The 10641-nt window shown below is 44.3% G+C and overlaps 1 pseudogene; it reads left to right on the top strand.

The window, feature by feature from the left end:
* The first annotated feature begins 4623 nt into the window (after positions 1–4623).
* Positions 4624–5889, top strand: LOC122764754 (annotated as a pseudogene).
* The last annotated feature ends 4752 nt before the right edge of the window (positions 5890–10641 follow it).

The following is a 10641-nucleotide window of genomic DNA, read 5'->3' as shown; positions in this document are numbered from 1 at the left end:
CCCGATGCTGTTTTCGTCACTGCTGGAGACTTCAACCAGTGCAACTTACGGACTGTATTCCCCAAATACCGCCAGCATGTAGACATTCCCACTCGTGAAAAGAACACTCTGGACCATGTTTACAGCAACATCCGTGGTGCATACAGGGCTGCACCCCGCCCCCACTTCGGACAATCTGACCACATCTCACTGTTTATGTACCCCGCTTACAGACAAAGGCTGAAACAAGCAAACCCAGCCACAAAAGTCATCAAACTCTGGAACCCAGACACCGAAAGCATCCTGCAGGACTGTTTTGCTACGACAGACTGGGATGTTTTTAAAGCTGCAGCCACTCTGGAGGACTCCTCTGTCAGTGTACAGGACTACGCTGAGTATGTGACTGGGTACATCAGCACGTGTGTTGACAACATCGTGCCCACCATACATGTCAGGAAGTTCCCCAACCAGAAGCCCTGGGTAAACACTCAGGTACGAAGCATGCTGCGTGCTCGCTCCACTGCATTTAAATCAGGCAGCGAAGCTGAGTACAAAACTGCCAAGTACAGACTGAGACACGCCATCACAGCGGCAAAGAGGCAGTACAGAGAGAAGCTGGACAGCTTCTATTCCACTGCTGACTCTGGGCGGATGTGGAGGGGCCTGCAGCACATCACAGACCACAAGACCACCACCAGCACCATCAGTTCCACAGACAACCTGCCAGACGACCTCAACACTTTCTACACCCGCTTTGAGGCTACAACAAACACAGGGACACACACACACACCTGGACCACTGGTCCCCCCTCACCACCACCAACAGTCTCTTCAGGTCAGGTCCACAAAGTCCTGAAGAAAATCAACCCCCACAAGGCAGCAGGACCAGACAACATCCCTGGCCGTGCACTCAGAGCATGTGCTAACGAGCTGGCTGATGTCTTCACATCCATATTCAACCTCTCCCTAAACCAGAGCACCGTTCCCTCCTGCTTCAAAACAACAACCATCGTCCCCCTCCCCAAGAAGAGCCCACCCACTTGCCTGAATGACTACAGACCAGTAGCACTCACTCCTATCATAATGAAGTGTTTCGAGAGAGTGGTGCTGGCGCACATTCAGAGCAGCATCCCGGATTCACTGGACCCCCTGCAGTACGCCTACCGACCCAACAGGTCCACCACCGACGCCATCACAGCTGTCCTCCACCACTCCCTGTCCCACCTGGAAAACAAGGAGTCCTACATCAGGATACTCTTTGTAGACTACAGCTCCGCCTTCAACACGGTCATCCCCTACAAACTCACCCACAAGCTGTCCACCCTTGGCATTCACCCCACCCTCTGTGACTGGCTCCTTGACTTCCTGACTGGCAGACCCCAGACTGTCAGGATTGGCAATAAAACATCAGCCAGCATCATCACAAACATTGGCACTCCACAAGGATGTGTCCTCAGCCCCATCCTCTACACCCTGTTCACACATGACTGTGTCGCCTCCCATAAAGACAACATCATCCTGAAGTTTGCTGACGACACTGCAGTGATAGGATGCATCACTGCGGCGGACGAAGCGGCCTACAGGACGGAGGTGGACAGTCTGGTTTCTTGGTGCGAGGACAACAACCTCACCCTAAACACAGACAAGACGAAGGAGATGATAGTGGACATGAGGAAGGAGAGGAGACCTCACCAACCACTGTTTATCCGGGATCTTGAAGTGGAGCGGGTGAGCAGCTTTAAGTACCTCGGGGTCCACATCACTGAGGACTTCACATGGACCACCAACACAACACAGCTGCTCAAGAAAGCACAGCAACGGTTGTATTTTCTGAGGAGGCTGAGGAAGTTTGGCATGTCGACAAAGATCCTCAGCAACTTCTACAGCTGTGTCGTGGAGAGCAGTCTGACCAACTGCATCAGCGCGTGGTACGGCAGCACTACAGCCATGGACCGCAAACGCCTGCAGAGAGTGGTAAAGACAGCTGAGAGGATCACCAGGTCCCCACTGCCCTCACTGCACAGCATCTACCACCGCAGAGTCCACAGGAGAGCTGCCACCATCATCAAAGACAGCACCCACCCACAACATGGACTGTTTACACTCCTGCCCTCAGGACGGAGGTACAGGAGTGCCAAATGCAGGACAACACGTCTAAAGAACTCTTTTTACCCCACTGCCATCAGAATCCTCAACAGCTGAACGGGACTACAATAATCCTGTCACCTGGTTACACTGTCACTTTAATCTGTTACTGTCACTTTAAAACCTGAAACATGCCTCTTTAAATCTGTGTTCACTTTATGTACAGTTCTTATTTTTACACTTATTTTATGCATATATGTTATTTTAGTCTCTTTGTAATATTTATATTTTTCTTATGTATATTTATACTTTTTTTTACAAAAGCATTTCCTTTTTACTTTTTACTTTATGCTGGTGTTTTTGAGTGGACAGCAAAGTAAGAATTTTATTGTACAGGGAAACGTGTTTCTTTACTGTGCATATGACAATAAACACTTTGAATCTTGAATCTTGAATCTGTTACATTGAAATGTCAGTAGTGTGTGTGAGATATATGTGTATGAGAGCGTTTCATATGTGTGTATGAGAGCATTTCATATATGTGTGTGAGAGCATTTCATATGTGTGTATGAGAGCATTTCATATATGTGTGTGAGAGCATTTCATATGTGTGTATGAGAGCATTTCATATGTGTGTGAGAGCATTTCATATGTGTGTATGAGATATTTCATGTGTGTATGAGAGCGTTTCATATGTGTGTATGAGAGCATAACATTTCATGTGTGTGTGAGAGCATTTCATGTGTGTATGAGAGCATTTCACTAGTGTATGTGAGAGCATTTCACTTGTGTGTGAGAGCATAACATTTCAGTTGTGTGTGTGAGAGCATTTCATATGTGTGTGTGAGATTGTTTCACAAGTGTGTGTGAATGGTAATTCTGAATAATGTCCCTGACGGCCCCTCATAGCTGTTCACCTCCTAAAACATCGCTGACAAACTATAAATACTTGATATTTTAATACACAAACCACATTTTTGAATTCTAAATGACTACTTTCTCACCAGTAATGATCTTAAAACTGAGTTCCGCAGTACAAGAACAGTTTTATTTAAGGTTTTTTACTTACAATTGTGCGTTTTGTGTTCCATCATGAATCGCCAAAATGTATTCTGGGAAACATGGCCATCCCAAGTCCTTAAGTCACCTCCGATGCATACTTGGAAAAAATGGGTGGAGCGAGAACACTTCCGGGTTTGAGAACCGTCCTTGCTGTTCGCTTACTTGAGAATTGGAACAGCACTTGGACTGAGGCTGATGACGTTTTCACAAGTACGGGAGTACACAAGTACGCACAAGTATGGATATTGAGAAACTGTGGGAAATAACCAGTCTAGTGTTTCCTGTAGTGGTTAAGATAACTATCTACTAACAGTCAAGCTGTGAATGGAGGCTGGGGAAAGTGAATGATAAGGAAGGGTCAACGTAAGGGTTCCACATAATGGTATCTGTTAGTCGTCGTAAACATTAGGTAACATCTAATGGGGTCATAAACGTTATTTCTTGTGTCTGTTTTTGTTTTACTTTGATGTTTCTGTATAAATGGTAGAGCCTTCTTGAGAAACGAGAGAAAACATTTAGACCTTCTTGGTGACAGGGTCTCTCCTTTATGCATGAAGTAAAGAGATGATTCACTGAACACTGATGACTCCAGAATTTTTTTCACAAAACGGCCACAGTCATCATAGAGTAAACTTACTGAGGAAAAATGACCATCATCCAACTGTGCCCTTTTATCAAAAACAGCAGCACCAAGTTGAACCCTCCTTTCAACTCAAAGGTTGTGGGTTTGTGGGTTAAGTGCAAGACCCTTAACCTTGTGTTGCTCCTGACAATTAATTATAGTTATTATATCTGGAAAGTATTTAATACTAATTAGCTAACAAATATTACAGATACAGAAATATGGTATTTCTTCCCCATAATAATACAGTTCATTTCATGCCAAAAACACAGCAACATTTTTAAACAGGAACCAGATGGAAAAAACATGTAATTCCCATTTTAGTAGGAAAGCTCTTCATTACGTTGCTTTTCAGAAGATCAAAGACTTCTTGCTCTAATAATTTCCAGCAGACTGTGCACTGAGAGGTGTAATGCTGCCCTCCATTGTTCAAAGTTCTGAATGTTACAATCACTGTTCTAAGTTCTCAGTCTCATCTTCTCGTCCTTCTTTGTTGCATTCAAAACACCTTAAAGAAAATTGCCTTAATGGCAAGATGACAATGCTTCTCAATATTAAATAATGATTATAGTGAAAAACCTGAGCGCCCCAGGTCAGCCTGTTGTCCTTTGAATATACTACATGAAAAAAGCATTTTAATTGTCTCGGGAAGTCCAAACTGGCAGAGACCATCTGCATGTTAAAGTAACATCCATCATGTTTATTATGTGCCAGCATCAAAGCTCCTCTTCAAAGACTTCTCTAGTGTTCCATGTCACCTGGAAGGAGTTCTTACATTACAAGATAACCTCTCGTGCTCCACATCAGTTGGAACTCACACGGTTGCATTACTGCTCTCTTCTAGTCTTACTTAAAAAAGAACGAATTTCACAACCATGTCACTGGAAAGAATCATATCTTTCTTGATCGGTGATTGTTGTGGAACACTCAGTCCTCTGTACAAGCGATTGGTAGACAACATCTTTCCAGCAAACCAAAAGAATGGGCTAGTAAAAGCCAACATGGAGAAGCTGACATTCTATGCCTTGTTGGTTCCAGAAGAGCTTGACTGTATTGGCGCTTACCTGCCTAAGAGAATGTCAAAGGATGTGGCTCGACAAAGATACAGGTATGTGTGCATAGCAATGGAAGCGCTGGACCAGCTGCTGATGGCCTGTCGCTCTCAGAGCATCAACCTGTTTGTGGAGAGTTTCCTGAAGATGGTGCGTGAGGTGCTAGAGTCGGACAAACCTAGCCTACAGATCCTAGGAACCAATTCGTTTGTGAAGTTTGCCAACGTACAAGAGGACAACCCCTCCTACCACCGCTGTTACCATTTTTTTGTGTCACGTTTCAGTGACATGTGCCACTCTAGCGACGAGGTCCCCGACATCTGCTTCAAGATTCGCATGGCAGGTATCAAGGGTCTAAATGGAGTAGTGAGGAAGACGGTGAATATATCTGGGCCCCTGAGCTCATGCACAAGATTGTCCCCTCTCTACTCTGGAGAATGCACACAGAACCACTCCCCTTCACTGCTGCAGATGTCAGAGAAAGAAAAGAGTGGCTTGGTGGAGTTGACAGAGTGCTGCTTTAAGGAGCCTCTGAGATGAGCTGCCTATGGCAAAACACTTATTAGTCTCATGGATTGGCATGACAACAGGTCCAAGCTCCTCAGCATGAGCAGCATCCTGGACATATCTTTGCTCAAGATCAAAGTGGTCAAGTGTTCCAGACAAGATAACTTATTTATGAAAGGTCACGGCCAGCAGCTTTACCAACACATCTACTTGGTGTGCAAGGAGCAGAGCAATGGTAGGCAGCATTACGAGAACCTTTTTGCTTTGTTTGCCATTTTGAGTTTGGAGCTGGCAAATCCAGAGGTGGTTCTGGACCTCGTTTGCCTGACAGTTGCATTGCAGGACCTGGCCCTGTCAACTGACGAGGATCTGCCCATTTACAATCGCTGTGCTATTCATTCCCTGACTGCCGCTTACTTCAACCTTATTTGCCAGCTCACCACCATTCTAGCCTTTTGCAAGCATATACACAAGGTTATTAAGGTCAGACAGGTAAATAGCCCTCACCTTTTACCCGAGGGTGTCTTTACGAACAACCCCAAGCTGCCTGCCTCACTGGAGAATGTGGAAGGGGATGTTTAATTTTCCAGTCAAAAATCTCTGAAGTCAATTAGACCTCCACCTAGTCCTGCTGGAGCCATGTTATCAAGTCATGGCCAAAGTCAAAGATCATCTGTACCCATCTATGACATGACATTTCCTGACCTGTTTTTGTACTAAACCAGAAAGTCAACTGAGGTGTTGAATAAGTATTGTAGACACTTAATGGCTGTAAAGTTGTTAACCACATCATTTACAAGAGATATTCAACAATAATGTTGTATCCAGGCCACTTTAAAACATTTTTTTAACTTAGTCCTCTGAAATGACAATTATTTCACTCAGCTTACACATATTGCGTGAGAAACGCAGGCGCGGGATCAACGTGGGACTGGACAGAGTGCAGAAAAATCCACTGAAAGTTTAGACAGAGTCTCTGAAGCAAACATGTGAGTCATCACTGCATGGCTGAGTGAAACTGCACTGACTTTGTTTTATACACGACACACACACACACTACTGTCTAGTGACTTCACACCACACTTCTGTAGTTGTTGGAGATGAACCCACGTTGTTAGGATTGTTAAGTAGTTTTAAGTGATCTACAGTTCGGCGCTGTTCGGCTTGATTTGTGTGTGGGAGGTCTCTTCCTGTGAGGGGACTCAACGGCCGGCAGTCTGACCAATCATCACATAGTACCTGCTTTTAAGCACGCTTGGAACCTCGTCTAACCAGGTACTAGGCTAGTGGAAACCGTGCCGTGGTGAGACGAGGCAAGTAGAGCCGGTGGAAATGTGCCATTACACACACATTCAGAATAAGCAGACAGACATACTGGTTTTCTGGGACCTGCTGGCGTTTTAGGAATTGATTGTGTTTTAGGACTTGATGGCGTTTTAGGACTTGCTGGTGTTTTAGGACTTGCTGGCGTTTTAGGACTTGATTGGCGTTTCAGGACTTGATTGTGTTTAAGGACTTGATTGTGTTTTAGGACTTGCTGGCGTTTTAGGACTTGATTGTGTTTTAGGACTTGATGGTGTTTTAGGACTTGATTGTGTTTAGGACTTGATTGTGTTTTAGGACTTGATTGTGTTTAAGGACTTGATTGTGTTTAAGGACTTGATGGTGTTTTAGGACTTGCTGGTGTTTTGCACACACACTCGCACGCGGACGCACACACTCACACGCACACATACAAACACACAATCACACACACGCACTCACACGCACATACAATCACACACTCAAGCATGCACCCATGCACGCACACACACACACACACACATTCATGACTTCGTGTCTGCAGCCTCTTCATGTTAATTGATATAATGTGACTGTAAATGACTTTCTCGTGGTTTTATGTGGTTTACAGTTGAAGGTGTTTGTGGAACACTTTTAAAAAAAGGTCAATGAAGTCTACTTTCTGGGAAATTGTCCTCATTTTTGACAGAAAAAGTGAAGAAAACTAACTCTAACATTGTCTTAAAAGAAGAGAATGACAACTTCATGTAAGCTTTAATAAACAGTAACAAACAACAGTTTGAATGAAATCCCTGCTGCTCCTGCTTCACTACTGCTGTGTTTAAAACACAAAGGTCAAATTCACTCTCTCTGTACTTACGTACTTACACTAACTCTTAGTTTGTTTCATGTCTTTTTCATTTGTTTCCATGTCTTGTCACTAGTTCTCCTGTCATTTCAGATCCCGCCTTTCTTCCATGCAATCAACTCATTTCCCTCACCTGGTTTTCCATTGGCTCATTAGTCCCTCAGTGATTAGTGATGGGATGTTCGACTCTTCTTACTGACTCGGATCTTTTACTCTCGGACAGTAAATTTAACTAATCTTTTTTTGAGTCATTTCGTTCATTTTTACAGCGGGTGTCGCTGTATCCCTCTTGTGGGCGTGGTTCTCAAACACAAGCAATTCAAACCATATGAAACCCTAGGAAAGCAAATACACACCTCAATAAAGTGACTTGTGTCCTGTATCCTCTCTGTCATTGTTGTTTAACAGCACGACAGTGACTAGGTAGCTGTCACGTGACCTGAGGACGGACGCTCGCTCAGTTGAGTGAATCCTGAACTAATCATTTCTGTTTCCTTTCCTACTGAGCTTATGCAGCTGTCTGCCATCGTGTGGCGAAGGAAGGTACTGCATGAAAATGAACGAACGAACCACTCAGTTGAGTCAGTCCTGACTTACGAACCCGCCGTGAAGTAAGAGGACAGAGAGAGTCAAGAGAGGAGGACAGAGTAGAGAGGAAGGTGTCTGTGGCAGAGTTGGGATGCATGGGGGAGAAGGAGTCAGCCGAAGGAAGTGCTGATAGAACAGTTGAGGAGAGAGAGCGAATGTTACGACAGACAAGTGCAATATCTGATGAGATGAGTTCATCAGATTGGGAGAGTGTGAGAGAGTAGGAAATGAAATAATCAGAGACATGAATTGGAGTTACCTTGAGGTCGGAGGTGGAGCAGTTTCTGGTGAAGATAAGGTTGCCAGCTCTGTGAGTTAGTTTTTTATTAATCCCCTTAGGGAAAGTATTCCTCTGCATTTTGACCTACCTAGAATTAGGAGCAGTGGGCTGCCACACTGAGTGGCGCCTGGGGAGCATTGGCCAGGTGGGGATTTGAAACCGGCGACCTTCTGGTTACAAGTCAAGTTCCCTTTCCACTTGGCCACGGGCTGCCCCGTGGTGGAGAAGGAGCAAGTGAGAGACAAAGAGACGAAAGTAGAAGAAGTGGGCCATTTTCTGGGATGTTTGAGAGGAGGACATCTAGTTCCTCCAAGAAGTGTCCCAATGGGCCTGGTGGACGGTAGATGACAACAATGATGAGTTTTACTGGGTGAGTCACAGTTACAGCATGAAATTCAAACGACTGTGAACAGAAGTGTGGCTGGGTAAAGAGTGAAAGTCCAGTTGGGGTTGATAAGCAGACCTGTCCCGCCACCTCTTCCAGTGGATCTGGGTGTGTAGGAGAAGTAGTGGGCAGAGGAGAGAGCCGCAGGGGTGGCTGTGTTGGAGGGTGTTATCCAAGTCTCGGTGAGAGCAAGGAAGTCCAGGCATTGCTCAGTAGCAAAGCCAGAGATGAACTCAGTCTTGCGGGTAGCTGACTGGCAGTTCCACAGGCCCCCTGCAACAAGGTGTTGGATGTGGGTGGAGCGGGTGGGATAGATAAGTGAGGACAGGTTACGGTGATGCTGTGAGTGATTGTGAGGTTTGTAATATCTATGAGAAGAGACATGAACAGGAATGGAAAAAAGGCACATATGTGAAAGGTAGAAAACACTTGCAGACAGGTACTTAGCCTCGTTAGCCTCCTTGTTAGACTCCGGTTTAGACTCCTTTGTCTTTGTCTTCCTGAGTCTTCCTGAGACTCCGGTTTAGACTCTTTTGTCTTTGTCTTCCGGAGTCTTGACTCCGGTTTAGACTCCTTTGTCTTTGTCTTCCTGGAGTCTTCCTGAGACTCCGGTTTAGACTCCTTTGTCTTTGTCTTCCTGAGTATTCCTGAGACTCCGGTTTAGACTCCTTTGTCTTTGGCTTCCTGAGTCTTCGTCTGAAGAGTCTGCCGCTGAAGCTGCCGCTTCAAAGTGAGTGCTGCTTTTTAAAAGACACCAGATTAGGTGCTGATTGGTTACAGCTGTGTTGGCCACTCCCCTGTAGCCAGTGAAACTTCTCACCTGGTGATGGTGATGGCTCATAGAAACTATGTTTAAACAGCAACAATAACAACTTTCTCTTTGATCTAGCAGACAAAATATCTTTAAAAACTTTCACCTTAACTAAACAGAAGTCTCAAGTCAAAAGTCACAAAAGTCAAGCAACCCAGCTAGATACAATAGCAATTAATGAAATAGCAACCAAATAAGAAAGACCTACAGAAGTGATACTTAGCTTAATTCCAGTAGTCCTATGAGATACCCAGATAGTCCAAATGCACACTGATTTAAAACAAACACTCTCTTTAGCCTCACATACTGTGAACCAGGCATTATTTTCATTAGCTCTCATGTGCTGGAGTTCAGAGTTTTTGAATATTGAAGCAATTATTCTGTCAAATATTTAAAAAGTGTTTTTAAAAACTCATCAGTAGACAACATGGATACAATTAACTGATGGAAATGGAAAGGAAACACATGTTGACTGGTCAGGGTTAAACTGTTAGATATGTAATTATACATAATGTAATAAAGGTTATGGTTATTATTAACATTGTAGATGAATACTCTTGGATTAAAGACACATTATGTTAAATGTTGAAACAGCTCGTCACAGGTTCAGGACGTTAGGACTGAAAAATCACACCATCATCGTTGGAGTTCTGTCACAGATATGTTGAAGCAGCGTCACACACGCACACACGCGGACGCACACACACACAATCACACACTCTCATACACACACACACACGTGGACGCACACACACACACGCACGCACACACACACACATTCATCACGTTCACCAATGCCACCTGTTGAGAGAAGACGACAGAGAAGAAGAGTCAGAGTCAGTGATGCAGCTCAGATGTGGAATAATAACATCACATGTTACAACAGCTCACATTCACTCATTCACCAAACACTGGTTGTTTGGAGTTGTATGAAAACAAATCAACAGAAGTATTTGGACTATTATGAAGTATTCAAATACATTCACAGTATTTTCATATGGAGTTTTGCAGCTTTAACAGCTTCAACTCTTCTTGGAAGACTTTGCTCAACACTTTGAAGTGTTTCTGTGAGAATTAGTGTCCATTCATTGTGTCGAGCATTGATGAGGTCACACACTGAT

The sequence above is a fragment of the Solea senegalensis genome, unplaced genomic scaffold (assembly GCF_019176455.1).
Source record: "Solea senegalensis isolate Sse05_10M unplaced genomic scaffold, IFAPA_SoseM_1 scf7180000017644, whole genome shotgun sequence".
Lineage (NCBI taxonomy): Eukaryota > Metazoa > Chordata > Actinopteri > Pleuronectiformes > Soleidae > Solea > Solea senegalensis.
Note: the sequence above shows the minus strand (reverse complement) of the source record. Positions and strands in the feature narration are given on the sequence as shown.